Source organism: Sapajus apella, unplaced genomic scaffold, assembly GCF_009761245.1.
Source record: "Sapajus apella isolate SASKATOON/1434 unplaced genomic scaffold, GSC_monkey_1.0 scaffold49, whole genome shotgun sequence".
NCBI classification, from domain to species: Eukaryota; Metazoa; Chordata; class Mammalia; order Primates; family Cebidae; genus Sapajus; species Sapajus apella.
This window is the reverse complement of record NW_022436989.1, coordinates 16,886,790-16,910,912: the sequence shown is the minus strand read 5'-3', so window position 1 is coordinate 16,910,912 and position 24,123 is coordinate 16,886,790. Positions and strand designations below refer to the sequence as shown.

The 24,123-nt window shown below is 46.5% G+C and overlaps 1 protein-coding gene and 2 long non-coding RNA genes across 3 annotated transcripts in view; all 3 read left to right on the top strand.

The window, feature by feature from the left end:
* The window catches only part of GALNT2 (polypeptide N-acetylgalactosaminyltransferase 2), a 213,692-nt gene that overhangs the window by 21,248 nt on the left and 168,321 nt on the right, over nt 1-24,123 (top strand).
* Nucleotides 6,051-13,864, top strand: LOC116526099. Its single transcript, XR_004257967.1, has 2 exons — nt 6,051-11,014; nt 11,048-13,864. It is a non-coding gene; the product is annotated as an uncharacterized LOC116526099 (long non-coding RNA).
* LOC116526098 lies at nt 14,580-23,721 on the top strand. Its single transcript, XR_004257966.1, has 3 exons — nt 14,580-14,900; nt 19,861-19,863; nt 23,711-23,721. It is a non-coding gene; the product is annotated as an uncharacterized LOC116526098 (long non-coding RNA).

Below are 24,123 nucleotides of genomic sequence, written 5' to 3'. Positions count from 1 at the left end.
AGTATACAGTAACTGCTGTTCTCCCCACCCCCTCATTCTGCCTGTATGCATTTGACGACTCTAGGTGCTTCATGTAAGTGGAATCTTGTCATATTTGTCCTTTTGTGATTGGCTTGTTTTCACTAGCGTAATGTCTTCCAGGTTCATCCCTGTTGTCATGTGTGACAGGGTTTTCTTTTTTTTAAAATTAATTTTTATTGAGGTGAAATTCATGTAACATAAAATTAGCCATTTTAAAGCATACAATTCAGTGGCATTTAGTACAGTTGTGCAGCTCCCACTTCCATCTAGTTTAAAAACATTTTCATCCAAATAGAAACCCTGTACCCAGTAAGCAGTTACTCCCCATTTCCTCAGCTCCCCAGTCCCCGGCAACCACAGGGTGCTTTCTGTCCCTATGAATTTATCTGCTTTAGATGTTGCGTATAAATTGACTTCAGCAGTGTGTCCTTTAGTGTCTGACTTCTTTCACTTGCCATGGTTTTTGAGGTTCATTCAGGTGGTAGCATCTATCAGCTCTTCACTTCTCACCCCCCCAACATTTTTTTATTATGGCAATATATATATAACAAAACAACCATTTTAACCATTTATTTTTATTTATTTATTTTTTTTTTGAGATGGAGTCTTGCTCTGTGGCCCAGGCTGAAGTGCAATGGTGTGATCTTGGCTCACAAGCAATTCTGCTTGTGCCCCTGGCTTCAAGCAATTCTGCTCCCGGCTTCAAGCAATTCTGCCTCAGCTTCCTGAGTAGCTGGGACTACAGGTGCCTACCACCATGCTCAGCTAGGTTTTTTTTTTTTCTTTTTCTTTTTGTTGTTGTTTGTTTTTTTGTATTTGTAGTAGAGATGGGGTTTCGCCATGTTGGCCAGGCTGGTCTTGAACTCCTGACCTCAAGTGATCTGTCCACCTCAGCCTTCCAGAGTGCTGGGATTACAAGTGTGAGCCACGGTGCCTGTAACCATTTCTAAGTGAACAGTTCAGTGACATTGTGTTCACATTGTTATGGGTCCTACCATCCATCTTTAGAACTCTTTTCACGTAGCAAAACTGATTGTACCCAAAAAAACAGTAACTCTCCATTCTCCCTCCCTGAAGCCATTGGCTACCACCGTTCTACCTTCTGTCTCTGTGAATTTGACTTTTTTAGGTAACTCATGTAAGTGGATTCATTCAGTATTTATCCTTTTGACGTGGCTTATTTCATTTAGCATAATATCCGCAAGGTTTATCCATGTAGCATGTGATGGAATTTCCTTTGCTTTGAAAGCTGAGTAATATTTTACTCTATGGACATACAATGTTGTGTTTATACATGAAGCTGTTAACACGTGCAGCACATTTGCTGTTCATGCTACTATGAACACAGGTGTGCACATTTCCCTTCGAGACCCTGCTTTTCATTCTTTTGGGAGTAAACCCAGTGGAACTGCTGGATCATATGGTAGTTCTGTTTTTTACTATCCTGAGAAATCTCCGTACTGTTTTCCACAGTGACTATACCATTTTACATTCCCACCAACTGTACACAAGGGTTCCAGTTTCTCCACGTCCTCATCAATGCTTCTTATTTTCTGTTGTTTGATAGTAGCCATCCTAACAGATATGAAGTGGTACCTTGTGGTTTTGATTATCGTTTTTATTTTATTTTATTTTTTTGGATGAGGGAAGGTTTGACCCAATATGTGTGTCTGTCACTAAGATAGAATGAATGTAATTTCCAAAGAAAAACAGTCCCAGGCCACCTCTTCTGGATCATGTCCCAACAGATTGGAAGTGCTGGGACCTTTCTGTGATTGAAGGACCCTGATATTTGTTGTCAAACTGCCTGATAGTCCTTTATCTTCTGCGGGGAAATAAACGTAACTGTGTCTTTCAGTCTGAACTGCGGTGGGTGGTGAGACGAAGCATCACATGCAGCAGAGCCTGCTGCCCCTCCTCAGCCTCTGCACATGCCGTGTGAAAGTGGGGGACCTGCTGCCCCTCCTCAGCCTCTGCACATGCCGTGTGAAAGTGGGGGACCTGCTGCCCCTCCTCAGCCTCTGCACATGCCATGTGAAGGTGGGGGACCTGCTGCCCCTCCTCAGCCTCTGCACATGCCGTGTGAAGGTGGGGGACCTGCTGCCCCTCCTCAGCCTCTGGACATGCCGTGTGAAGGTGGGGGACCTGCTGCCCGTCCTCAGCCTTTGCACATGCCGTGTGAAGGTGGGGGACCTGCTGCCCCTCCTCAGTCTCTGCACATCCCGTGTGAAGGTGGGGGACCTGCTGCCCCTCCCAAGCCTCTGCACATGCCCTGTGAAGGTGGGGGACCTGCTGGCAGAGCTGGTGTCCTGCTGTCTCTGTAGTTAACTCTTAGGAGAAGTAACGGTTGTGTGTGCTGAGGTGGAGAATGGAAAGGGAAGCAGGGGTGGAGAGCTGTTGCTTCTAAGGTTCCCAGAGTTCTTGGACTCAGTTTTCCTGTTGGCAAATAAATGGGTCAGAACTTAGGAATGTGGCAATTAGGTTGATCCAGGAAGTTGAAGTTTTATATCTGTGTTTTTCTGTGCATTTGTATATGTGTAACACGTTTACAGAAATAGTTGAAGCTTATTGATTATTTTCTTCAGAAGATATTATTTTCCAGTGTGTAAATCATAGGTAATCAAATATGGGTTAAAGTGAGACAGAGACCCTTGGGCTATTTCAGACTGAGTTTTGAGAGAAAAAATGATCATGGGTCTAAGGCATCACTCTTGGTTTTATAGGTTTGGAAACTCAATGTTATTAGTTCCAGCTAGGAGTTATCAGTGGGGTTTGCAGAATTGTAAGATACTGCCAACTAAGAATGACAGTTCATTAATTGATGAGAACTGTGCCTCTCTGAGAAAGCCCTCACTCCTGGGGGGGTGTGTACTCAGCAAACCTTTTCTGTTGGCCTATTTCTATTCTATCTGCCTATTTCCATCTGTCTACGGAAGCTTGATGAATAGGCCTTCCTCGTTCTGGGGATCTTTCTGTGTATAGAATCGATACCCTCTCCCTAGGGTAGTGATGGAGATTCATTTTTCAAAAATCCCGTTGTGCAATTTATTAAATTATTGTTTCAGCTCCAGACTCTGTGCTCTGTTCTGTGGCGTTAGAGCTGGGAACACACATCCCAGCTGCTTTGCCAGTGGCTTCTGGGCTGCCTGCATCAGGAAGGGGCTGTAGAGGCGCCAGCAAGATGGGAAGCAGAGAAGGGTCTTCTGTCCTTCCTGTTGGCTTCCTATTGCTCCAGCTGACACTATTGAATTCAGTTTGCAGTTATCCCAGCATTGGCCAGCCAGCCTCATTGTCCACACTCCTTGCAGATTTCACCACCCCTCCAGAGAGGTCTCTACCTCGGGGGCCCCTCCCCTAGGCTTCTAAGGTCGAGTCTAACGGGTTCTCTTTGTTCCCTCATTCCTAGGGATGGCTCCTTCCTGCCCTTGCTATTTCCCTGATATTTAGAATTACCTGGTTACTGACTTTCTACCCAGTTAAGAATTTATATTTTAAAGCCCTTCTGTTCAAAAAGCTTGTGTAGCTCCTGCATTTTAATTGGGTCCTGACTAATACATCTGACTTCAACATTCTTTAGTAATCAGTCAGCAAAATGATCTCATGATAGAAATATTATATTTAATTGGATTACAGTTCACCTTATATTCCTTTAGATTTTTTTTTTTGGCACTGATCTTTCTGATTTTAGTTAGGCTTTTCTGTGTGATTCAAGATGTAACTCCTCTCATTAGCTACTTTCTAAATCATCATACTGAGTTATTTCCTGGAAAGATCACCACAGATGGCTGATGTCATTCATTTTGTTGGCTCTTTTTGACTTTATTTTTAGAGGGTGACATTTCTTTTATTTTTGTTTTATTTTTATTTTATTTTTTTTGAGATGGAGTCTTGCATGATCTCACTGCAACCTCCGCCTCCGGGGTTCAAGCGATTCTTCTGCCTCAGCCTCCTGAGTAGCTGGGATTACAGGCACACACCACCACACCTGGCTAATTTTTGTAGTTTTAGTAGAGATGGGGTTTCACTATGCTGCCCAGGCTGGTCCTGAACTTCTGACCTCAGGTCATCCACCCACCTCTGCCTCACTAAGTTTTGCTGGGATTACAGGTGTGAGCCACCGCACCTGGCCAAGGGTGACATTTCTAAACCTCATCTCTCAATCCTGTGTCCATTATTCAGTATTCCTTCAACTTGTAGATCGTGGCTACTACATGTTTAAGCAACATATAGCTCTAAAAACATTTGGGGCAGCTTATAAGAAAAAGTATGTATATTATATGTAAACACAGATTCCACTAAAATAAGAGTTTAAAAATCTAGGATCAAATTTAGGGGTGGAGGAGATGGGGAATAAAAAGATGAAGGAAAAAAGAAGTGGATGGAGAATTAAAGAATGAAGGAGAATTAACACTTAGCACCCCCCTTGAGCCGGATCCTGGCTAGGTGTTTGCCATCTGTGTTTTGTTTAATGCCCAGCATAATCCTGCGTGGTAGGTATATTACACCCATTTATAGGTCAGGAACCTGCAACCCAAAGAGCTGGCCGGCTGCACTCCAGTCCTCATACACTTTTCAGCGTACCTCTGCTGACGCTAGGTCAAGGGGAGCTCCTTTAGCCGAGCATCCAGTTGTACCTTGGTATCCAAAGCAAGAAAGGAAGCATGCTGGGCTACATAGTTCTCATCTGATAATGCAATGAAACATTTTCTTGGGAGAGATAAACATTTTCTTAGCCTTCAAGCTTGAGAAGAATCTAGTGGATATTAACTTAAAGGTCATTGAACATGGCAGTAGTGACCATGGGGGGAGGGGGAAGAAATAACACAAACCAAATGCAGAGATGCACACGTGGCCATTTATTTAAATCAATACCTGAAGCAGAAGCAGGAACATTAAACCACAGTTGTGTAAAGGCAATTCTAGGAGAAAAAGATTGCCTGTAGCTAGCTCTCTGCAGCCCTGACCTGGTCAAGGGTAAAGCTAGAGAGGCTGCGGACTGTGTTCTCTGCACTCCCTGCTACTTCACTCCTGGGAGGCAGCATGGTGTGGTTGCTAAGGGGCAGGCTTTCATAAGCGCTGTGAATCTGCCCTGGGCCATTTACCAGCCTTGCAAACGTGGGCAAGGTGTGGTCATGCTCAGCATGATGTCATTTTAGTGAATGACAGATCGCATACACAATGGTGGCCTCATAAGATTATATACTGTATTTTTACTGTACCGCTTCTATGTTTAGATGCACAAATACTATTATAGTGTGTACAGTATTGAGTACGGTAACAAGCAGTACAGGTTTGCAGCGTAGGTGTGTAGTGGGCGATACCACCTAGTTTTGTGTAAGTGCCCACTATGATGTTTCCACAATGATGAAATCACCTAAGGGCACATTTCTCAGAAGGTATCCCTGTCATTAAGCAACACATGACTGTACTTAATCTCTCTAAGCCTTAGCTTCATCCCTTATTAAATGAGGGTAATGATACTATTTCATTTGCCTGTGTGTGCGTGTGTGTGTTTGAGATAGGGTCTCACTCTGTCACCCAGGCTGGAATGCAGTGGCACAAACTTAGTTCACTGCAACCTCAATCTCCTGGGCTCAAGCAGTCTTCTTGTCTCAGCATCCTGGGTAGCTAAGAATACACGTGTGTGCCACCGTGCTGGCTAATTTGGTTTTTCTGGTAGAGATTGTGTCTTGCTGTGTTGCTCAGGCTGGTGTCAAACTGCTGGCTTCAAGTGATCCTCCTGCCTTGGCCTTTCAGAATGCTGGGATTGCAAGCATGAGCCGCCATTCCTGCCCTTATTTTTATATATTTAAAAACATATGCTTTCGGCCAAGCGCAGTGGCTCACACCTGAAATCCTAACACTTTGGGAGGCTGAGGGGGGCGGATCACCTGAGGTCAGGAGTTGGAGACCAGCCTGGCCTACATGGTGAAACCCCATCTCTACTAAAAGTACAAAAAAATTAGCTGGGCATGGTGGCTGGCACCTGTAATCCCAGCTACTTGGGAGGCTGTGGTAGGAGAATCACTTGAACCCGGGAGGCGGAGGTTGCAGTGAGCTGAGACTGTGCCATTGCACTCCACCCTGGGCAACAAGAATGAAACTGTCCAAAGTAATAATAATAATCCATATGCTTTCCCAACACAGCTGGACAGCTGATATTAAAAGATGATATATGTAGTATAATTCAAACTATTGCAAGAGAAACAGAACCAGACTGTTTGGGGAAGGGAGAAACAGTGAGGTTGTGGGGGCACTTACCTTGAATCTTGTTAGGTCCCTTGTGTGTTATTTTGCCTAATTCTCCCCACGGGTCTGCAAAGAGGACAATGATCTCCCCATGTAGAGACAGGAAGCAGATTCCGATTCCTCGCCTTACCTGTGTTAGATGTGCCCATAGCTCCTAATGAGGGCAAGGATTAATTGAAGGTGATGCAGGTAGGAGCTCTAAGCACGGGCCTCGATGATGTCTGTAGTTCAGTCACAGGAATGTCACTGCTGTTACAAATTGGCGCTTCTGCTCAGAGTCTGCTGGTGCTCAAATGGTTCCTTTCTGTCTCTGGTTGTGTTGGTTGAGACAGAGTAGCTGCAATCATCGTGTGTCGACCCAGAGCCTGACAAGCACAGAGCTGGTGCAGAACGTGGGCGGTGGCAGCAGACCCTTGGGGCTGTGATGCTGTTCTTTCTGTGGCTTGGGTGGACTTCCGTAGGGCAACCCGTCTAGCAGAGAGTAAAAACAGTAGCCCCGAGTGCTGGCTGTGGGCCACACGCTTTCGCGCACTTCTGTGTGTTAATTCACTTAATCCTTATAGAAACTTCATGAGGCGTTTTTAGTATCCTCATTTCACAGATGAAGCTGTCAGGGAGAGAGGTTGAGTTGCCCCAGTCTCACAGGTAGAATTGGAGGAGCAGGAATTCAGACCCAACCCTGTGGGCTTCTCGGCTGGCCCGCTCTTAGCATCCCAGTGTGCTGCTCTGTGATGAGCCCCAGTGTTGGGGTCCAGTCCCCACACGAGGTTCGAAGAGTTCTGAACACCTTTCTGGGGCTGGCTGGCTGCAGAGGGGTTGGTGACTCCAGTGTACTGTGGTGGCGATGGTCTCCAGCCGTGGGCATGTACTTCTCAGCTCCGCACCTCCTGAATCTGGTCAGTCTGGTGTCAAACTCAAACCAGTAGACTGCCAAGGATGTGACGACACTGGGCATGGTGCAGGCCCTATCCTCGAGGGGCTTGGTGGCCCCACCTGGGTCCCCTGGGGCCCAGCTGCCATGCTGGAGGATGTCCCAGCTGCTCTGCTGGAGAAAGAAGCCATGTGGGGTCTCCTAGAGGGTGAGACATGTGGAGAGGAGGGAGGAAGGGAGAAGCTGAGGCCTCAGACAGGCGAGAGAGCCCCAGCTGCCAGGCACCTGTGGTCTCACCATAGGATGAAAGAACTTGTTTAAGCCGCGACGATTTGACAGGGCTTTTGTGCAGAAGTGGCACCTGGAACTCCTGTTTCTCATGAGCCCAGGGCTGTGGGGCTGGCTGCCAGGAGTGAGCCATTTGCTGGGCCAGGGATTTGCCCTGCCACAGGGCCTCTTCTCACCCAGCCAGCCCAGGCTTGCCTGGGGGCCCCTTCCATGTTGAGAGGACCCATACCTCAGCCTGCGTTTGTGTCTTTTCTCACCAGCACCTGCCAGCTGAGGTTGCGCCATGGTGGAAATTTTTCCCTTTTAGAAGATTTCAGTTACTGAACCAAAAATATTAAATATGTACTTATCTGTGGTAATTACAACTAAAGCATGCGTTATCACTGCAGCTTAGTCATTTGCTTAAGTGATTTAAATGTGATACTTGTTAATATGCATATCTCGTCAAAGGGAGTCATGGGGGTGGCAGGGTTAGGTAGGCCATGCTGGCTGAGGGCAGGAGGGCAGCGGTGTCTGCGGCTCCCTCCCCGATCTTGTTCTCCCCTCCTGCCTTCCTTCCCTTTTCCCCTCCCTCCCTTCTTTCTGTCCCACCATGATGTCTTTAAGGTTTCTGTATTTCATCACCATCATCCTATTTGAAAGTTTCTTTTTTTTTAATCCATCGGTCTTTCTCAATTCATAATTAATTTCTTCCAGCCTCGCTCCCTCCTCCCATCCCTGGCAGCCCGGGGGCACCAGGTCGGGAGCTACCACCAATGTTGCGTCTTCTTAATATTCTTTTATTTACCTCTTTCCAAAGATAGAATTAGTGTGGTCCAAATTGTACATACAATTATAGGATCAAAGTGATTTGAAACCTAGAAGGCACGTTTTCTTTTAGGGTTTAGCTCACTCAGAGGTCCTCCAGCCCAGGCTCTTGCTCCGTGAAGACTTCCCTTCAGCAACAGATGGTAAATTGAGTCTGCAGAATGAGTAATCCCTTCATTTCTGTCTGAGGGTTTGTTTAGAAGCAAACAAAATGATTCCCTCTTCTTATTAAATTTGTCGGGAGAACACCAGGATCATACTAAGTTACTGTCCAAACCTACAGCTGTGAAGAGGGGATGCACAGTGACAGACAGAGACAGGCTCGCTTGACAGTTCAGAATTCAGGCTCGGGATCGTCCATGACCTCCTAACATCACACCCCAAACCCTTTAAAAAAACTGTCACTCCAGATTGTTAAAACACTGGGACATTGCCTCAGGATGTAGAACATTTATCTTACAGAGATTCCCAGTTTTTAATGAACCAAATATATTTCCTTATTTTTTTCATTGTCTTTAGTTTATCATTTATTGTCTTAACCGTTTTTAAGTGTACAGTTAAGTGGCATCCAGTACATTCACATTATTGTGCACCCTCTCCACTGTCTGTCCACAGTGCTCTTTCAGCTTGCAGGACTGAAGCTCTGTGCCCATTAAACAAACTCCTACTCTCCACTCCCAGCCCCTGGCGAACACCATTCTGCTTTCCGTCTCTGAATCCGACTCCTCTAGGTACTTCTGTTAGTGGAATCATACAGTATTTGTCCTTTTATGACTGGCTCATTTCACTTAACATAATGTCCTCAAGATTCGTCCCTGTTAGAGCATGTGTCAGAATTTCCTTTTGAAGGCTGAGTAATATTCCATCGTATGTATGTGCACATTTTGTGTATCCATTTATCTGTCAGCTGACTCTTGGGTAGTTCCTACTTTCTGGATATCGTGACTAGTAATGAATGCTGTTTCTTACATTGTAACATTCAAATGACACATCATAATGTCATTTATTCTCAATATTAGAGGAAATTTTAAAATGTTGTTTAATAGTGGAGAATTATAACATGTACCAAATATACATTATATTTTTAGTAATTGCTTGGCAATTTGGGACAACATATAAATGGAGAGTCTTTAGGTTTGGTCACTGTACAATAGATAATGTGGCTAATTCTGCCTTAGCTTCAGGGATCAAAATGAGTTTATATATATAAAATGTCCTTGGTAAAGAGAGAATGTAAATATTTATCAATAGAACCGGAATACATTGTGAACTTTCTTGGTTGTATTCTGGGTAGATAGACATTTACAGTAGAGATTTGGCAGTTCTTCCAGAAACTTCACACTTTACACTCACACTTTTGAACCCAGGTTTGAATTATATGGTGTCATTCATGGGGCTTATAAGGTTTGAAGACACACTTAAATATGTGGATTCTCTCGAATGAATGTGGAAGGAAGTATTGTACTCCTGGGGAATGCTGGTACCCTAATGGGAGTGGCTTTCTCTTTTCTCCTTTTGGTCAACTCTGTTTGTTTTGTAGTGTGAGATCTATACTGTGGGATAGTATTCTTTTTAGAATGCATGCCTGTCAGTTGTGCTGTGCCAAGATTTGCTGTATCCATTTCCAGAATGAACACTGTTTTGTGAAAGGCAGGTCTATGCAAACTACCCCAAAGTCCGAGGCAGCTGTGAGGCTGAAGAAAGAGCCTGACAAATCCTGTTTCTTAGAAAGAAACATTTAATAGAGACCTACAAACAGGAGCCGCATCTGTGTCTAGGGCAGCAGTAAGACAAGCTGGTGGAGCCCATGCCATCGCCTCCCAGACCCAGGGCTTCTATGCCATAGGGGAGGGGTGGTTCCAAAGGGACATCGTAGGACGGTTGAAGTAAGATAACATCAAGGTTGTTTGATCTGAAGGCACGATTTACTTAGTATAAGTACCTCCTCTTACACAGGAATAATAGATAAATGGGAAGTCTTAGGGGCCTTCTTGGACCAGGGGTTCATCAGAAGGCAACGTGGCAGATTAGCATCCAAGATGAAGTTGTTTTAGCCTCCAGAAGCACTGACGGTATGCCAGGGGTTGACCACGATGTGGTATGAGGCACTGGGGAATTCACTCCTATATGATCTGGGTGATTGACAAGAAATTCTAGTGGAGGTGGTGTATAGTTGTGCGTTGAGCGGGCTGGTCATGTGCCCCCCCTTTAGATGGTCCCGATCACACAGAATCACGACATGAGACAATGAGATGAGATCAGAGCTCTGTCAGCTTCATGTAGCCAAGGACTTTCAAGTTCTTTCTCAAGGAGTTGGCCCTCTTTACACCCGTCATCACAATGTTAGCAGCTCTACAAAGTAGGCGTCACGCTCCATGTGCTCTGTGCCTGTGGTTGGCCTGAAGCGTTGTCGTGGCCCTTCCCCAGGTTTGCCTTCCTTAAGGGCGCCATGTGGCCCATTTTGCCAAACCCATGTGCTTATACAGGCTGCCACACTGTTTCCATGATCGCAGTTCCAGGGTGTCTGAGTCCTGGGATGGGGGTTAGTAGCATGCATGGTCAGGTGTCTTGGGGAATCTGGGGGTGAGCACAGTTGAATACAATCTTTGCTGCAAGTTTCTCAAAAATGTTCATACACCAACGGTGTTTCATGAATCCACCGAGACCATGCAGCACTACAGCTTTGCCTGGAGAAGATTATTCTCTCCTCAGCAAAGCTCTGCACTTGTCCCAAGTCGTGATTCCCAAGAAATGGCAGCTGGGAAGCCTGGTTTGGGGGTAGCATGTGCTCCATCGCCATGGCCAAGTCAGTTCAAGCCTTTTAGCGATGGTGTGTGCCCTCAGAAGGTTTGCCATGGCCTGTTTAGCCATATTTTGTCCTTGGTTCCTGGAGGGTGATGCCTGCCTTCTTCCTAGTGTTGTGCTGCTCACCGGGCATGCCCAGTGGCTCCTCTGACTCTGCAGATCGCTTGGCTGAACCCACGAGTGCTCAGTCCTTCCTGTGGGCCTGATGCCTTGGGAAGGGCCAGTCTGGTCCCCATGTCTTCAGTGTGCCACAGCCTCCTTTTCAATTTCTTTCTATTATAGGGTTATGAGACCTCCTGACTCTAAGGGACTGTTTTATCTGGAGTTTGGTGTTGCAGGCACAGCACCTGTGAATAGTTAGTGACATTTTTTTATTCCCAACCAGGACCTAGGCTCCTTTAGGGCAAGGGCCCGTGTTGATCTGAGGATATTTTCCCAGCTCCTCACACAGGCTGTGGTGCAGACAAGGAGTCTCATAGATCATTGAATGAATGATTTAAAAAAATGGAGGGATCAAGTCCTGGAAGTAGTTTTAATTTGCTGTGCTTCCGGGTATCTTGCTTAAACATTCTGTGTTTTCTAAATTTTAAAATGGAGGTAGTATTTCTCAAATGGCTCCATAGGACATTGGTGAAACTCATTTCTGCACCAGCTCTGTGCCTGGTAGTATGCAGGATGGGGGATGCCCAGGGTATCTTTTTGTCCTTAAAATAGTCCTGTGAGGTGTAAGGAGTATTCACCTAATTTTGCCAATGTGTAGGCGCAGGGAGCCAAATAACTTGCTCAAGATCATAAAGCCTTTACGTCTGAGAAGTACGTACAGTGAAAATGCAGGGCTGCCTCACTCCAAAATCAATGTGTGTGTGTATGTATATGTAAGTATATATGTGTATATACATGTGCATATAAACAAATGTACACATTTAGGAAGTGTATTGGAAATATACATGCACACATGCATCTACAGTTGTGTACTGCATTAGTACGTTTTGGTCAACAATAGACTGCACATATGACAGTGGTCCCGTGAGACTGTAATCTTGTATTTTTACTGTATCTTTTCTATATTTAGATACACAGATACCATTGTGTTACCTGCAGTATTCAGGACAGTCACATGCTATACAGGTTTGTAGCCTAGAAGCAATAGGCTGTACCATCTAGCCTAGGTGTGGAGAAGGCTGTACCATTTAGGTTTGTGTAAGTACGGTCGATCACACCAGCAGGAAACCACATAATGATGTATTTCTTAGAATGGATCTCCATTGTTAAGTACGCATGACTAGATATACATGTACACATATGTGTATGCCTGTGTAGATGTGTATATTCTACATACTCCTAAATGTGTCCTATGGCAAGGGTGCCTTATTGTAATTCGGGCTTTTGCAGTAAATGTTAAACAAACATTTTCCCCCGCCAGCAGTCCTTTTCTTCCTTTGAGGGGTCAGGGTGTCTGGAGCTTGTGCCTAGCTCCTGTCGGATGCCCCTTCTTCTGGCCACTCTCTCGTGCCCATCTTTTCACACTCGGTTTTCCCACCCCTGAGAACCCCAGGTGCCAGTGTGTGTTTGTTGAACTGAAATTCTTAAGCCTGCTGAGTATATTCTCTGTTTGTCAAGATAGATAAACAAATACCTTTTTTAGATGATTTAAAAGATTCTTGACACAATCTCAGTGGTGTTTTAACAACGTTTCAGGTCCTGATCAGCCAAACTCTGGGCCAAAAGTAAATATTTAATAAACAACATAAGAGTTACGAAGAAAAAATGTATCTTAAGTGGAACTGTGTGTTCTGTAAATCTATGACGGATTTCTGTTCCTGCTTTTGTTGTGTATAATTACTCTTGTTCCTCCTGAGAATTGCCCTCTCTTTCATCATGAAATGTGTAAGATGGCCTCCTCCTCCGGTCATTTGGAGCAATTGGCCTGGGAGAGGATTGATGTGTAGTAAGGACAGTCCGTAGGAGAGATTTAGTGGGGCAGTTTCCTTATCTCCTTTTCTGTCCCTCTGCCAGACAGAAGCACAAAAAGTAGTTGGAGCGAAAATGCTGCCTCCTAAAATTAGCTCTCCTCTTTGTTTTCCGAATGCTGTTACTGGTTGAGTTGGGCACAGTTTGCCCTTCTTGGTGAGCCTTCTGCATTGCGTAAAAGTGCAAAGACAGATCTTCTATCAGAGAAACTAATTTTAGGTGCTAGTAAGTTTTAAGGGCATGCAAAGCTCAAAACTTTGCCAGGTCTCTTGGAGGAAGCTTTTTCCCTCCTGAAAAACAAGCTTCCTTTCAAAGTCAGAAAAGGCGGAAGCTAGACCAAGCCCCAGGAGGGCAGGTATGTCTTGTTCACTGCAGTCTCCATCCAGTGCCTTGAGAGGAGGGCCCAGCATGCTGAGTGCTCAGTAACCCTCGGCCTAACGTAGAGTTTTCCATGCTGTGAATCGGGAATGGAGCACCATAAGGGGATCTTCTGCTGGAGACAGCAATTGCAGCATCAAAATAAACGTGGCAATTTTGGTCTTAAGAGTGAAGTTGTGTCTCTGAAAATTATAAGCCCAAATGGATCATTTCCTTTTTTGGGTTTTAGAATTCCAGGTTTATTTTCTGGAAGAGCTTACAGCAGATGGGCTTCTGTGGGGGAAAGTTTATACCTCGGGGGTTCCATTTTGGGAGTCCTTGATTTATTATTGTTTACAAATGGTGGTTGGAAATTGTTCATTGATTTGACATAAAGCTGCCCAGGCTTATTGTAAAAACACCTCAGCATCCAATTAGAATGACAGACACTTAGTGTGATAACTCAGGACAGTTGATGGCCTAAAAAAAAAAAAAGCAAACAGATTAAATCACTCTCAGTTTTTTCATAGCCCTTGCTGGAAACAGATTCTGTGGGGGAAATGACAGGTGGAAAGGTTGAAGACATCCAGTGGCCATGGCAGGGGCAGGGATCAGAGGACTTGGTCTTTGCAGGGACAGTTGAGAGGGCGGGCTGTGGGAGAAGACTAGAAAACATTCAGAAGGACAAGAGTGTTGTTTGATGACTCTGCATGTGCCAGTAGTGACATTTTACTCACTGTGGCTCATATTGAGGTTAAGCCTAAGGTCTGTTGGTCTTCCAGCACGAGTTCTGCAATCAGGAAATATTATTTGCGGGATTCTTGCGCGATTGTGTTTAGAACACAGCGATGTGCAGTAAGAGACTCTTTAACTCTATCAAATTTGCATTTAGAGAAATTGTAAAGAGCCTTTTTTTTTTTTTGAGACGGAGTTTCACTCATGTTACCCAGGCTGGAGTGCTATGGCGCGATCTCAGCTCACCGCAACCTCCGCCTCCTGGGTTCAGGCAATTCTCCTGCCTCAGCCTCCTGAGTAGCTGCGATTACAGGCACGCACCACCATGCCCAGCTAATGTTTTGTATTTTTAGTAGAGATGGGGTTTCACCATGTTGACCAGGATGGTCTCGATCTCTTGACCTCGTGATCCACCCGCCTCGGCCTCCCAAAGTGCTGGGATTACAGGCGTGAGCCACCGCGCCCGGCCAAGAGCCTTTATTACCTCCTAGGTGAGGCAGTCCAGGAAAACAGTTGCTAGAAGGAGCTATTTGCAGAAATAGACAGTTGTGGTCCTTTCACATTTTAATAATTGTTCCCTGGATTTCAAGGAGTCCAAAATCCCCATAATAGATTTTAGTAACATTCATGGACTGTCGGTTTGCATATCATGAGACCTTTAGTGTGGTGTTTACTCTCTTCACCCTGATATACTTTGTATCCATGAGCATCCTTGCTACAGTTGTGCAAAGATGGCTATTTTTTATTCAGCAGTAATTAGCCACAGGGTTGAGCACTGAGATGCTTTCCTGCAGCTGTGAACTGGTTTCCGTCTTCAGCCTGGGTGGTTGGGAAGAAATGTTAGTCACCTTTTTTCCTGGTTGGTTCTGGGGCAGCTGCCATCAGGCTGCAGAGGCTGTCTGTCTGGAGCTCACCAGAGCATGAGTTCTGCTCCCAGGAAAGAGATTTTTGCAGGATTTTGTATGTGGTTCTAAAGAGACAAGTAGGTGGCACACAAAAACAGAAAATGAAAGAACCCAATTCCTCCACAACCACACACAGACATACAACCAAAAGGAAAAAAAAGCACATAATTATCATGTAGGCACTGTTGCAGCTAACCCTGATTTTGGCCTCAATTCTGGAACAAGTTAGCTGGTTTAGACAAACCCCTTATTAGGTAATGGATTGTTATTCATTCCTTCCCTTCTCCTAGTCATTTACTCTGTGAGAGCTGCTCCTACCTGACCTTCCACTGATTTTGGCAGCAGCATCTCCCAGAGCGACTGTTTCCTTCTTCAGCAGCGTTCCTTACTCAGGGTGTAAGGTGTTACTCCCACAGAGCCCCGTATCAAGTTTAATTAACTAATTGATTCAGCTCGTGCTTACTGAGTGCGAGGCAGTCGTGTGCTTTTGTTCAGTAGATGGCTGCATTTTCCCTCTAACTCCTGATCATGCTGAAGCTTCTCTTATGGTGCTCTCCAAAGACGTCAGCGTGCTGGCTCCTCAAGGGTCAGTAGGCTCTGGGGTGGTGGGGAGCCGGGAGAAGCAGGGAGGTTGGCTCTGTCTTTATTTGCCATGGAGCTCCCCCAAATGGGGTCTCTCCTTTCTCCAAAAGCTTAATGGAACCACCATTTTAAAAAGCTGAAATCCTATCTTCTGGGATATTTGGGCAGAGAAGGCTGGAGAATCCCTTTTCCATGATGGTGTAGTAGGTTCTCAGAAGTGGCTGGTGGGCCCCAGAGCGAGGCGGCTGTCATTTGAGCCTGATGATCTTCTTTCCTGGTTTCCTGACTCTGTAGCATCAGAAATGGGAAGCTTTAAAAGCTGTGCCTTGTTGGATGCACCAGGTCATCAAATAAATGTGATGTGTTGGGTGGGGGAAGTGCGGGAGGAGGGAAACAGGTGGTCGGAGCTGCCTCATGGCCGCCCACCGCGCTCCCCTTTCTTAATAGGCTTCAGAAATCTTGGAATCCATAATTCACCAACTCATGGAGTTCCACCCATGTCCCCTGTGGCTTCAAAACGTAAATGACATTTGCAGTGCTGGGAGGAAGGAGGCTGGATCCCGTTCCTTCCCTGGATGTCAGTCGTGGAGGTGCTGGCTCGTGTGCCTGAGTGCAGCGGCTGGCTTGTCATTACTGGTCTTTGCAGGAAGCCACTCTGAAGGCACTTGGGCCCTTGCCAGGCTGAGTCACAGCTGACTTAGGGAAATGCCACACAGGACGCTTGCAGTCCCCTCTGTTCTAAGCGTAGGTTTTGCAACTGCATACTCGGAAAATGAATCAGAGTGGGGGAAAGTGTGAGAGAAACAGCAGAAATGGAAGTGTAGGCAGGAGGGCCACAGTGGCTCTGTGGATTCAGACCACACCTTTGCTTCTGCTTGGCGGCCCTTCCTGTAAGGTGCGTCCTGAGGCCAGAGGCTGGGGGTATGAAAGGGAGGCTGCTGTGCTGTTAGATCCATGCTGCTATTTAGCCGACCTTTCTTTTCCCAGCTGGCAGAAACAGGATGTGTTAGAGAGGTGCTCAGACCTCATTTCAGAGCAACTGAATCAGTCTCTGGGAGGGATGGGGAGTCTGAAATGCAAACAGGTTCTTGGGGGTTACTGAACAGCAACTGAACTGAATACCCTCTGCCCTGTGGGCTCAAGCTGGTCTTGGACATTGTCTGGTCAGGACCAAGCCTGAGCTCTGCAAGCCCACTGGACTCTTGTTGCACCATCTCATTGATTGTAAAATGCACGTTTTCTTCCTCTCATGTTTTAACATCTCTGAAATCAGGATGCCTCTTCCATGGATGGTGTTTCAGGGTTTCATTGATCACATTTGTCTTCCTGAGTGGCACATAAAATTAATGGTGCTCTCTGGAGCTGATGGTGCCTGCGGTTCAGTGAACCGTGTTGCTCTTGTGTAAGCTCCTGTGGGAATATATAGTCCCACCTTCTTCTTTGTGGTGGTCAGCACAGAGGTGGTGGGAGTTGTATAAACATCAGCATTTTGAAAGTGAGGGCTTCTGTCAGTGCCCTCTCACTCTGGGGCTTCAGAAAACTTGAGCACCTGTGTTTGCATTCTCCATCAAGGGTAATGTTCTGTTGGTTCATAAGCATGATTATATCCATTATACAAACTGGGGCGCTGACACCAGAGAGAAGATAAAAGACTTGCTCAAGTGGACAACTGTGAAGTGGTGGGGACAGACCAGCCCTGTCTGATGCCGGATCCAGCGCTGTCTCTGCCAGTCAGCATGCATGCTTTTCTCTCTCCAGCCTCTTCCCACTCACCTTTATTCTCAGCGTTTCTGGGCCCCCATAATCTTAGTAATGCAGTAAAGATGATTCATTTCTTTAGTCCAGTCTTCGGACCTGACTTCTTAGAAGCAGGTCTTGCACAGTAGTTCCATTATTGCAGCCACATGCAGACTCAGTATATGAGGGCATGCCAACTCTTTTTGCTCATGGCCGTGCAGTGCAGAATTTCCAGGGATTATCTGCTCTGTTTCCTGAACATTGGAGTGATAGCAGAGTTCTGTATTCCCTGCATGCATGGGTGGTCTGTATATCTCTGAGCACAAGTCGACTTCTCTGTATAAGGGTGACCGTGCCTATGGAGGACGGCATGCACTTGCCTGAAGATTTCAGTCTGAGAAATGATACTGGATGGAGGTAAGAGGCTGAGTGCCTGCTTCTAGGAGCCATGCCTCATCCTGGGCTGGAATGAATATCTCTACACCTCAGGCTCTGTGTTCCAGCAGTATGCCGAAACTGCTGTTGGTTCGGCCCATTGCCCTGGAAAGCCAGCCGCCTGTGGTGGTGACTTTTCGGCTTCTTGTTTTGTATTTAGCTTTAATTCCCTCTGTGAGGCAGTGGAGACTGTTCATTTTATTTTACGTCAAAGGCTTCTGGAGGTTGAGATGGGAACAGGATGGTAGAACAGTAATGCATAATTATGGAGCATTTGCTGTATGGCAGGCATTCGTAAGAGTGCAGTTGTTGATATTCTTATTCTTATTGTTTGGCCTCTCCTGTCATCAGCTCTAAGCAGCTACGCCTGCTAAGCTCTGTGCAGAGGCTGCAGTGAGCAGGCAGGCAGTGAGCTTGGGCGGTGCTGGAGTGTGTCTGTTGGCCCATGTGGGGATAAACACACACCCTTTCATGCTCACAGGTGCCTTAGCCTGGATGATGATGTTTAAATTCATCCTACTGATACGCACTGTATCACTGAACAATGCTGTGGAAAGGGCACTATTATTTCCCCCATATTTTCAGTGATAAGGCAGAGGCCCATTGGCTACTTGTAGCAATGGAGGTGTTCCTTGAGGATCCAGGCAATCTGACTCTCGAGCCTGGGGCTGGACAGAAGAAAGTTGGCTCCAAGAGCCAGACTGCAGTACAGAGGAATTCCAGGCTCCATAGGTGCTATCTTCAGAAGGTACGTCTTGTCAGCAGGATGGGTACTTTTGGAATAGACAATCTTCAGTGTCATAGTGAGGTGACTTGCAGAGGTAAGGAAGGATGCCAGCCTCAGGCAGTCTCAGATGGGTCCAGGTGGTGACATCCTCTTGCAGGAGAATTAGCCACTTACACAGATTGGGAGGTGGCTCTACTAATGGAAAAGATGAATTCTTGGCCAGGGACCTGTAATTCTAGCACTTTGGGAGGCTGAGGAGGCAGGATGATCACTTGAGCCCAGGAGTTCGAGACCAGCCTGAGCAACAGAGAAAGAGCCTGTCCCTACAAAAACAATACAAAACAAACCAACAATTAGCCAGGTGTGGTGGCACACACCTGTAGTCTCACCTACTTGGGAGGCTGAGGCAGGAGTATTGTTTAAGCCTAGGAGTTTGAGGCTGCAGTGAGCTATGATCGTGCCACTGTACTCCAACCTGGGTGACAGAGCAAGACTTAAAAAACATTCCCTTTTCTTCTCATGGACTCTGTGTGTGTGTGTGTGTGTGTGTGTGTGTGTGTGTGTGTGTGTGTGTGTGTGTGTGTGTGTGTGTGTGTTTTAAGCTGTTTATTAAAGAAAGGAGAACTGCTGTAGAAGTCTTTAAACTTCCAAATAGGTTTCATGTGATTAAAAGTGGTTTACATATTGATATTTAGCAGGAATTTTGGAGTGTGACTTCAGTGAATAATTGTTACAGAAATCTTCCTAGAAGGCGCTTATTACACTGAAGACATTAAAAATGAGAATCAAGGATCTGCTAAGACTTGGACTGCTGAGGCTGATGGGTGAGGCTGCCTTTCGGGGAGGTCATGCTGTGAGTTGAGAATCTGGGCCTCCTTGTCTTCGCTGCTGGCTTTGTAGCTGTGGGCACGTCTGGATCCCCATTTCTGTGCAGGTGCAGACAGGTGAATGTTACCTGTGTGCATCAAGTGCCATGAAAGGGGTCACACGTGTTGCCCAGGCTTGGACAGGCTCATTCCTGGGGCTCATGAGGATGGAATGCTGGGCACGATCAACACAGGAGGAGAAGGCAGGCTCTGCTGCCAGGAGCTTGCATCCTGAGCCACGTGGAACTGGTTTGCTTGTGACACAAAGGGACAGTTCTGAAAGAGCAGTTCTAATTGGACATACAAGTAAGCTCAAAATAAAGATCTCCTAGGAAGTTTTCCTCATGTTTTGAAGATGATACACTTAGCCCATGACTGGGGATGGTTTGGCTTACACTTTTTCAACTTCACAATGGTGTGAAAGTGGTAAACATTCAGTACGTTCCTCAATTTACAATGAAGCTATGTCCCAGTAAACCCATTGTCAGTTGAAAATATTTTAAGTCCGTAATGCACTTCTGATATAATGGTATTTTCAACTTACAGTGGCTTTACCAAGATGTGGCCCCGTTGTAAGATTCATACAGGATGACGGATATGCATAGATATTCCTCAGCTTACAATGGGAACATGTCCCAGTAAACACATTGTAAGTTGGAAACATCCAAAGTTGAAAATACATTTAATACCCCTGACCTATCAGGTGTCATAGCTTGGCCTCGCCTGCCTTCAGTGTGCCTGGAACACTTACGTTAGCCTACAGTTGTGCAGAGCCATATTCACGCAATGCTGACAGCACAGCACACCGTAGAGAATCCATTATTTACCCTCACGGCAGTGTGACTAAGAGCTGTGAATCACTGACATTGCCCAGCATCATGAGAGAGTATCCGACCGAATATTGCTAGCCCAGGATAAGAGCCGAATTCCAGATTTGAAGTACAGTTTCTACTGAATGCATATTGCTGTCACACCATTGTAAAGTCAGAATTGTAAGTCAAGCCATGGTACGTTGGAGACCATCTGAATAACAGGATGAGATACAGAGTAGGATATATATGTTAGAAACACAGTTTCACAAACTGTGAACGTTTTCTAGATGGGCTGTCTTACTCTTTTCTGTCTCATGAAACACTTAGCTGGCAGCAACCCACTGAGTTGAATTCCCGTTCCACCAGAGGCCTCCCCTGGGCGTTGGAAGGCTCTGCCCTCTGATGGGAGTCTCCTTGGGAGCCGTGGCTGTGGAGCCCTGTAGGTGGGGTTCAGCTGCCCAGTGTGCTCCCTGCCTTTGCAGGTGAGCAGGTGCAGAGAGGCGTGGGGTGGGATGGGGTGACGTGGCAGCTGCAGCAATGGTGCTTGGGGCCCTGCAGGCTCCCTTGGGGGTGTAGCAGGGACATGATGTGGTGGTTAGCAGGAGTAGGCCGCTCACGTGGGACACCAGGACTAGTGCCACAAAGGCAGCCCTGCTCCATGAACAGGTTCTTAGGGGACAGAGGTCTGTCTGGGACTGGCTAATGTCCTGGAAAGGTAAGACTGGAGAGGCAGCGTTGTCCACCACAGGATGTATGGCTGCAGGGTAGGAGTAGACTTAAGAAGGGACACTGCCAGGGAAGCAGTCGGTGAGCCTCAAGTCAGAAAGCCGAGCAAGCTCGTTTCATGCATTTGCTAACATTTGACCTCTGTTGGGACACATGGGTCTCTCAGGTTCTCTTTCTGTTTCCTGTCATGCGGATCAGAGATGTGAAACAGACCCGGCGTGCTCCCCTCTGGGGCAGCGCTGGGAGCCAAGGCGTCCTGGCAGAGCTGGGTGTGCCTCCCACAGGCTGACGCAGCCGTTCTCTGTGCAGAGGCTGAGCCACCCCGGGGAGCAGCTGTGGGGTGAAAGTGTCCTCCTCAGGGACTTTAAACTCAGTGCTCCTGCTCCTTCTCTCAATATGATGAATAGCTCATTTAAATATTCTATGGCAGTTTTTAATTTTCATTCCCTCCCCTCCTGACCTGTGTTTTTCTTGTGTGTCAGGGACATTTTGGGGGAATCCAAAAGGATCTCTGTCTCTGCTCTGTGCTTGCTCTGAGTATGAACAGAGAATGTTCGGGGCTGTTCTTATTTGAGTCACTGGAGCTGTTGTGAACTCTGACAGCCTGGGAGCCCCACCACTGCCACATTAGGACAGGGTGTGGGGTGGCTCAAGCATGGTCCCTTGGGGTTGGGTTCCAGCACCATCACGTTGTAGGTGTCTGACCTTTGCACCAAGTTTCCCCACTTTCACTAAATAGGGATAACCAAAGCCTTGTGGGGGGATTAAGTGAGTTAATGTAACCAGAACACTGAGAATGGCGGCTTGCGCGCAGTGATGGTGCAGAACTACTCACTGCTGCTGGAGTGTGCTCCTAGATTATTTATTGGCCCCTCAGCATTTTTCTCTACCTCAGCCTTGAGGGTTTTTCTCAGCTGTGTTTCTGGTTTTTCTTCTTCAATAGATTTTTCTAGAGTCTTTTCTGGTAAAATGAGTCTGGGAATGCAAATGCAGTGAGCGTGAGTTGAGAGACGTTTGGACATTAGCCTGACCTTGGAAAATTGGGGAGGCTTGCAGTATATAGTTTCCTCTGGGCAGGTTACCGGCAGACCATGGGACCTTTGGGGGAAAATTTATGCTTTTCTCTTGACATACAAGACACCATTATCAGGCAGAAGCTGATAAAGGAATTAGAGTTGTTGTTCATACCTGACTTGCAGGAATGCGTGTGTGCATGCACATGCATATATATACACTGCATGTATATTTGCATTTATGTACACATGGACATGTGGCATGGGCATATGACACTTGCATACCTGTGCTTGCACGCATGCATGTACAGAGCACACATGCACACATATGCATGTGCATAGTATGCATGCATGTACATTCATGTGCACACACTACTCATTTGTGCACACGTGCACACTGCAGTGTGCACTTACATGCAAGTACATACAACATGTGTTTGCAGGCACATGTCCGTAGACTGTCCATGTACATTTGCATGCACACGTGTGCATGGCACATGTGTTTGCATGCACATATGCAGCACAACACAATTGTGTTTGCATTTATCTGTGTACACCTGTGTTTGCATGCATGTACAAGTATACATGTGTGTATACCTACATTTCAAGGTGAACCCTTCCCAGAAGGCTCTGCTCAGTGAAACTCTCAAAGTGTTCAAAAGTGAGGTCTGAGAAAGCATCCCTGCTTCAGGGCATGCACCCAAGTAGTCTTTCTCTTGCTGGCTGAAATCATCAGGGATTGTTTCAAAGTTTTAACTTCTGGTTTTCACTCTTAAATCCCAGAGCCAGTACTTGAACAGAAGTAAGTTTGCTGTTACGCCTCTCACTTTGATTAGCTTGTTGCATTAAATTAATTGTCAGGTTGCTTGGAACCCAAAGCTTCTTAAAATGAACACTGGTTCACTCGGGAAATTTATGCAAGATCAAAAACGGAAGATTGTCTTGCTGAGGAAAGGGAGAGAGAGTCTGAATACAAAATCTAGAGCTTTGGACCTGATATGTGGCTGCAACGTGGTCTTTTCTTGTCTTACCTAAGAAGCGGCTCCCAGGATTCACATACCAGTAGCCTCTTTTTTGTTATTCTTTGTTTTTTTTTTTTTTTTTTTTTTTATAACATATCCTCTTTTTAAAGATCCTCTTGATTGCAAGCAAAAGCAGCCTGCTGTACAGGCTGGCTTAAACAGGAAAGGGAATTTATTGTGGGGACACGGGAGGGGTCTCATGTTACTGAGAGGAAGAAGGCTGGCTGGCCTCAGAAGGCATGAGAACTGGGACCTGGGTCCAGCCAAGTTCACAGTGGCCACAGCTGGATCTCAGCTTTGCTCCTCCAGGCAAAGTGGCTGCTTTCTCCTCTCTCTGCAGTGGGGTTTTCACTGCCCAGGACTCCTGTGTCTACTTGTGGGTCTAATCTCCTAGCATCGGCTAAGCCTGCACCTCCTTGAGAAAACTGATTAGCTTAGCTTAGTTTGTGTTCATTCCAGGCGCACCCTGCAGGGAGTGCAGCCTGCACGTGGGGTGGGTAGTTTTTAAAGGGGGCCTGCCTCTGGAGGCGCTGGGGGCCTGCATTTAGAGTGCGTGCGTGGAGCATGTGGCTTGTTCCTGTTTCATGGAGTCACAGAGATCAGAAAGCGTTTATGCCTGTCTCTGAGGGAGATGCTCACACCCGGTCTGAATGGGCAGGATTGGGGTGAGGATGGTGGAGGAGGGCTCTGGCTGCACGGGCCCTCTGCTGCCAGGGCCACTTCAAGCCACTCTTCCCTTGCTGGGCTGTGATTCGTTCTTTTCCAAGTGACTTAAACAGAGACCTTTTCTCTTGCTTGTTGGGGTAAGGATGGTGAAGGAAGAGGGAGAGGGTGGCTGAGTGGAGGCAGCACAGTTGTGCTGCGGAGATGCCTGCTCTGCAGCTTGTCTGCTGTGGAGCGGCCCAGGGGTAGGTAGTACAGCAGGGCGCGGGGAAGGGGGACTGGGCCCTGAGCCAGGACAAAATCTTGTACTGAGCAAGCATCTTTTCCAGTAAATCAGCATGTCACCATGCTCTTAGGAAATGCCCGGGGCAGCCCCATTCTGTCCTGGATTTTCTTCTGGGCTTTGCTGTCTGTTTAGTGCAGTCCAGTGGCCTTGTAACTGTGGAGAGGTGAAGGTCTCAGCACCTTCTGTGTGCCCTCTTGCATGTGTGTTTGCAAGCATGCCTGGGGCTTGCTTCAGGTGTTTCTGGC